This window comes from Echinops telfairi, unplaced genomic scaffold (assembly GCF_000313985.2).
Source record: "Echinops telfairi isolate 266 unplaced genomic scaffold, ASM31398v2 ScPeMD7_18;HRSCAF=68, whole genome shotgun sequence".
Lineage (NCBI taxonomy): Eukaryota > Metazoa > Chordata > Mammalia > Afrosoricida > Tenrecidae > Echinops > Echinops telfairi.
Genome location: NW_022103915.1, coordinates 41,921,525 through 41,928,498, shown reverse-complemented (window position 1 = coordinate 41,928,498; position 6,974 = coordinate 41,921,525).

Here is a 6,974-nt window from a genome sequence, read left to right as displayed (position 1 = left end):
AGTGAGGCGTCTAGCTCCCAGGATGATGCCCCCAATGTGGTCCTGTCAGCCCAAGGTCAAAGAGGAGACAAGTGGCAATATTTACAGCACGAACTGTCATCAAAAATATGCCTTCCCTTCCCTCAGCTTGTGGAGCCTCAGGTTAGTCTGTGTATGCTCACAGTGTAAATAGGAATGTTTATCTTTGTGAATTCAACATGCATTGAAAAAAGAGGTCTGTTCTGCCTTATGTAGAAGTTTGTTTTCATAAAGCAAAAGTAGAAGACTGGTATAAAGCCAACAGGTTTTATACCAACAGACTTGAGTTGGCAGAACCTACTGGAAAACGGTGGGAGGCACCTTTCCTGTGAGTACCTGGACTTCCCTGACCCCTGCTCTGAGCCTGGTTATTTTCTATGTTCTCCTGGGGGGGTGTGGGGGCCCAGTCTGTATCCTTGGTTCACATTTCAGTGCCTGGTACATCATAGAGTCTGTTCCACTGGTTGGATGGATGAAAAGGATAGGTGCTACATGTAAAAATATCTAAACCATGCAGTGCTGTACTTGGTTAGGTTTCCTTATTCATCAAAGGACTCTGTGGAGTCTGCTGTGTGCCAGCCCGCATGCCAGATCCCCAAGTGGAAAGGATGCATCTGCTCCTGTTTCCCTGGGAGTTCAGAGTCTCGCAGGGACGATAAACCATGCACCAAGTGCTCTGAGAGTTACCACACAGAGCTTACTGAGTGCGTGGGAGGCAACTGGTCTACTAGGAGTGGGGAGTAGGGAGCGCACTGAAAGTTCTCAAAGAGAAGACGACATGAGCCGGGTTTTGAACAGGGTCTTGGTATTCATTAGATCGACGAGGGTGGTCACGGGATTGCAGGCAGAGAAGACAAGAGGAACAAAGACGTGACCATGTGAAATTGCCTGCGGTTTTGAGGAAATGAAAAGATGAAAGGACACTTAGCAGTAGCACCTGTCTCTCAGGGTTCCCATCCGCATGGCCAGGCAGTGTTTGTTCATTCAATGATCTGGATGGGTGTCCCAACTCCTGATGGGTTTCTCTCTAAACGGGGAACCAACCGAACCATTTCTTTGAGTCCCCTCTTCTGCTCAGCCCCTCTCAATCTGGCTTCTGCCCTCAACAGTCCACTCTTACAGCCAGGGCAAAGGTTACCGGGAATTTCCCAATTCTCCAACCCGGTGGAAATGGCTCAGTTCCTCTCTATTCTGCTAAGAACTTTATTTGGCCAATTAAACTTCTCCCAAGCTTTTGGGAGGGTTCGTCTTGGCTTCACTCACGTGCATGTACTGTCATGAGCGTGCCAGTCGCTTTCCGAGAGCAGACTATCAGTAGTTTCTGCCACAGTCTTCCCCGAAAAAGAAACATCCCACCTGGTTCCTTTTTATATGTCAGTTTTCCAATCTGAAGAGGAAATGAACTCTGAGTCATTCTCTCTTCAAAATCATAGCTTATTTTTCAACCCGTGCTTAGATTCTCAATGACAAATCAAGATGTGAATCCATCACCGGGGGTGCTTTGTAATCTATTTTAAGAGTTGACTACTCTCAGAGCCAACTAATAAATGAGGAGAGAGACAACTGACCTTGCTACATGAGTTTGGGTGCTACTAAATGAAGGTTATGTGGTTTTTTTCCCCCCTGTATTTGTCACGTATAGTTTGTTCTCGCCTTTAGTACATAAAAGGACCCGCAGGAGTGTAAGTAAAGCCTATCATAACTAAAAACCATTCAAAATGTTGGAAGTTTAATTGTGAGAGTTTTTTTGTTGTTATATAAATGGTACAATAATCAAAAAATTGAACAAGATGACTCAAGAGATAGCATGCTAACTATGTAAGACTATTTTACTTACATCATTCCAATCTCAACTTTCACTAATGGGGGTCCCTTTTTCCAATAGGTTTCCCCAAATATAAGTATCCTACCCAGTGTGGGCATGTATAGCTTTGGCTACCCAACCACTGAAGAACTGCAAGCCTACACAACCCAACTTGAAGACTTACGTCAAGAGGCAAATACTCTCCAAGCTCAGGTAGGATTTGCACTATGTTTGCCTCTCTCTCCTTGCAACAGCACAAGCGATAAGAAGTGTCATGATATAATTGTACATTGGTCATAATTTTCTTCAGTGAAAAAATAATAGAAGGAGTCCTAGAAGTGCAAACAGAATTTAGCTTGCTTACTAACTCTGATCAGTTTCATAGTGACTGCCTAGGACATTGTGTGGACAAGGATTCTGAGTGAGAATTAACAGAGACTGGGAGTACTGGTGAAGAGGATCATGATTGATTAGTAACATCTGCAGCGATGATTTGCATTGTCATCTTAATGATTTTATTTCTTCGGTTTTCTCTTGATTCAGGAAAACTTGACAGAAGAAACATACGTAAATATGGATAAAAAAGTATTTGACCTACTCTTGACTCTCAGTCAGTGCCTCCGTAGCGTGGAAGAGATGCTACAGACGCCTGCACTTTTCAGAGGAGACTTGTATGCCCAGCAAGTGCACTATGAGGTAGGGGAGCATGGAGATTTCGACTGATCCCATGCGTTGGCTCTTACCCAGCCCAGATCATTAAGGCAGCGCTGAAGCAGGGCCTTGAATTGATTCAAACCAGTTCAGTCCTGGCCAATGCAGCCAAACTAAAACCGACCAAAATTTGTAAAATTGGGATGTATCAGAACCGGAACTACTACAAGTGTAGCCCTTAGAATGGGAGACTTTGAGAGGTGTAAAAGCCCTATCTGGAAGCTGGGATGAGAGATTGGTTTATTGCCAGGATCATGTTCAAAGTGCCAGGGTTGGCTGCCAGCTTCGAGTGGGACATTGTGGTTTCCTAACTCTGTTGGTCAAGGGATTTGGCTGCTGTGCAGCTTGCACACTGCCCTTGTTGTCTAAGGGGGCATTTAGGTTTCTCACAGGATATTGGCTGGAAATTGTTCTCATTTGATGATTTTTCTAGACCACTCACATTTGATAAATCTAGGTCGATTCTAATTTCACTTCATCGGCCATAAATGAGTTGGGAAAAACCTGCGTTGAAGCCTCGGGAGCTCAGAACTCATCCACTTCCTTCCTTCCTCCCTACCTCACAGGCTCTGGCTCTTGAGTTGAAGAAACTGTATTTAGCCATGAGTGACAAGAAGGGTGAGCTTTCCAAAGCCGTGACTTGTCCTGGCCAGAACCCCAGCTTATTCCTTGAGTGTTTTAATCAACTCCAAGAGTGCCTGGAGCACATCCAGGCTACAGCTGCCGCGCGAAGCAAGTCCCTGAGAGCGGGCCTTGACTACCACCGCAGTTACCAGGTACATTTCTGAGCTCACGCCCTACTTGGGGATGCTGACTGCTTTAGGACCTTGCTCCGCCTTTCTGAGAATTCTGTCCCTCGCAGCAGGCTGGACTGGAAATTGCTGAGGGAAACAGTGAGGCTCTCCTTCTATGAAGCTTCTAAAGTTAGCACTGTTGCTCGTGACTGAAAGCAATTTTGTAAATGTGGCCCCTTTCAAAGTCTTGGGGCATGCGTTTGTGAGGGGAAGTGCAAGTATTGGTTCTCTCTTGGACTAGAGTCACCCACTCAATGGGTGGCATGTTGGATTTCTAGGAAACGGGAAGTCATCTGAGATTTTTGAGCCAAGGCCTGTGGTGTTTCCGGTGCGGTCACCTGGCAGATACTGTTGGGAGAGTGGGTTGGGTTGTGGGAGAGGGAAGGGCTTGAGGCAGGTGGACGAGTTAGGACGTGACTAGAATTGTCTCATGGAAAAGCAATGAGGCACAAAACTGCTTGTGAGGGGATCTTCTCCTAAAAATCAAACCTCAATCTAACAGTAATGGAGATTCGACTCCCAGCAACGGAGGCACAAGGAAAGAACTGGCACAGCAGCAGTGGTGAGGGGCAGTCAGCAAAACCCCAACTGTCTGAACAAACACCCTCACCCGCTCCCCCAAACAGAAGAAACAAAGTAGAATTCATATGAATCCCTCACAACATATGAGATCTTGCTTGGATCCCAACTTGCACACGAAGTGAGAGCCGAGGAGAAGAAAGGTGCCCCTCACAGAATGGTTACCCATCCTAAGAAGAGGCTGATTTGGGAGAATGGATGGTATCCTGAAAGTGAAGAATCTGGCTTTAAAAATACACAGAGAAAGGTGTCCTGAAGAAATGACACATCATTTGGGATTTATGTCAAAATGCTCCGAGGTGGGAAGACGGTATGGAGGAAAAAAGGTCATGAGATAGAAGATGGTGAAGCCGCATAACGGGGCTCTTTCTATTCTTGGGTATGTGTGAGATTTCCAACCGCGTGAAACTGAAGAGCAAGGTAGTGGAGGGCCTGAGGGAGACTGCTCACTGTTTCTTGATTTTATCTTTTTGTACAGGGTGAAACAAAACGACTATACGATCAACTTATTAAGAATAAAACATCTCTACAACAGTCTTTGAATGAAATTAGTGGCCAGAGTGTTGATAAACAGTTACAGGTAATCAAGGAAAAAGAACTCAAACGGACCCGACTGTGAGCTGAAACATCTTATGTATTTTTTATTCTTTGCCTGTGAACCACTTTCCTCTGAACAAGTGGCACGGTTTAAGTAATACATAAAAATGAAAAAAGTACTTGCCTTGACTTTGAAAGACATCGGCTTAAGTGCCATGTTATGAAGTGCAAAGTATTAAAACAAGGGACTGTTTTCAATATCTAGCAGCAATTTCTCTGCATTTCTTTAGCAGCATTAACTTAGGACTTCCAGAGTTCAGGCACTGTTTTAGATGCCGAGCTTGGGTTTGTCTAAGAGAACCTGCCAGTACACCCAGATAATCGTGTGTCTCGATGCTCAAGGAGGTACCTGGCAGCACTGTTTGTCACAAGAATTGTAAACAAGAGCAAATGGTCCACGCGTCCATGAAAAGCAGGCTGCTGCTAAAATGAAGGATCTCAAGTGGAATAGCAGGGGTCTGTCTGGAAAGAGCCAGATATGCTTATGCATGTTAGTAATGCGAAGAACTAATTGGTTGGAATGCAAATCGCAGCACAGGGTGCTCTGATATAATTCAATGTGCTTAAGAATTGCGTAGACTGTCTTAGTAAAAGGGGAGAATGGATTTTCTTTTTTTTTAAATCATTTTATTGGGAGTTCTTACAGATATAATAATATTCCACAGTTCAATCACATCAAGCAGTATTATACAGTTGCTACTACAATCAGTTTTAAAACAGTTTATTTCTCTTGAACTCCTTGATATCAGGTTCCCTTTATCCCCTCCCTCCCCCCTCACCCTACACCCCTCCCCCGGAACCCTTACTTATCTATATTTATTTTGCCACATCTTACACCATCCGATCGATCCATTCACACACAACTCTCTTGTTCCCTCCCCTCGAGTGGGGTTGTGCAGTCATCAGTGCTATCACCTCCCCCTCCCACTCCCCGGACCTGCAGGGAACCATTACTCCTGTTACTGTTTCTGAAGGGTTATCTATCTTGGCTTTCATGCATTAAATGATCTTAATTATACAGATGAACATACACAAGTCTAACATGATTAATGAGGTAAGACATGAAAAACCACAGTAGTCAGGGGAAGAAACATTGAAGAACTTGAGGATAGTTATGTGGTCATCTGAGCCCTACCTCGCCCTGGATTTATCATCCCTTCCCTGTGGCCCTTCTGTGGAGAGCGGATTTTCATTGTTTCTTTAATTCCTTTCTGACCTGCTTCATGTTTTTAAATGATGATATGTACTGCTTTAGCTTATTAAAGGATTTTGCTTTTTGGGGGGCATCGTCTCTCTCTTAGAAAGTGGATGCGCATACGGCCGAACTGCACAGTTATGAGAACCGCGTGGCAAAACTCAGAGACGAAGGAGAGAGGCTTCATTTACCTCACAGCTTACTCCAAGAGGTTTACAAGTTAGAGGTATGTCTGAGCAGGAAGCATCCACTCAGAACTAAGCTTCCCCCAAGCAAGGCAGACAGGTTGTCCGTTTGAGCTTTTTTCACGGTCAGTTAAAAATGTTCCTACATACCTGCTCTTTGCAGGACATACTGGACGATATGTGGGCAATTCTGAGAGGCAGGTACTCGGAACTCAGCAACCCTTCCATCACTGAGATCTCACAGGATGCTTTGTGGCAAGGCCTGGTGGAACTGGTGGCTATCGGAAAGGAGAAGCTTGCTCATGGTCACCTGCAGCAAACCAAAAGCCAGGCTGCCTTACGGGCTCACCTACAGAACCACAAGGTAAGACACTCCATCAGACCACATTTTCAGGGACTCACATCTTAAGGTTTTTTTATGAGTGTGAGCAGAGATCACTTCCTTAGTGAGATAGATAGCAATCATTTCCTTTAAGAAACACGTATTGACATGCTTACTACGTAGTAGGAACACGGGCAAACGCTGGCAATATCACTGGGATCCCAAGACAGACATTGTTCCTTTCCCTCAGGGAGCTTTCAGCCGATTGAGAAGGTAGAGATCTATCCATGAGCCATTGAAACAAAATTTAAGAATAAAATTGGAATACCATCCATGAGATTTAGGGGAGGCTTTCCTGAGAACTGTGATAAAAAGGAAGCTGTATTGTTTAAATGTATAAAAGTATATCTAGTGTACTGGGACAATCAGGTTGGGTTTTAGGGTTTTTTTTTTGGGGGGGGGGGTTAATTCATTTCATCTCAGTAAACCAGGCCTCTTAAGCAGCAAGTACAGATACTCCATTTCTGTGGTTCCTGTAACAACTGTATCAGATGAAGTCCTTAATCCATACTAATTTCAGTCCAGGGCTATTCATATGAAGAACTTTGTCCACAAAAGGTAAATGCTGTGTAAAGGGTAGAGAGGAAAAAGAAACTGTTATTAATTGATCCTCGACAATAGGCCAGGCCCTGCACAAATGCTTTGGCAAACTTCTTTATTTCAATGCCTAAGCGATGGCATTTACAGAAGAGGACTGTCCAAAAAACTA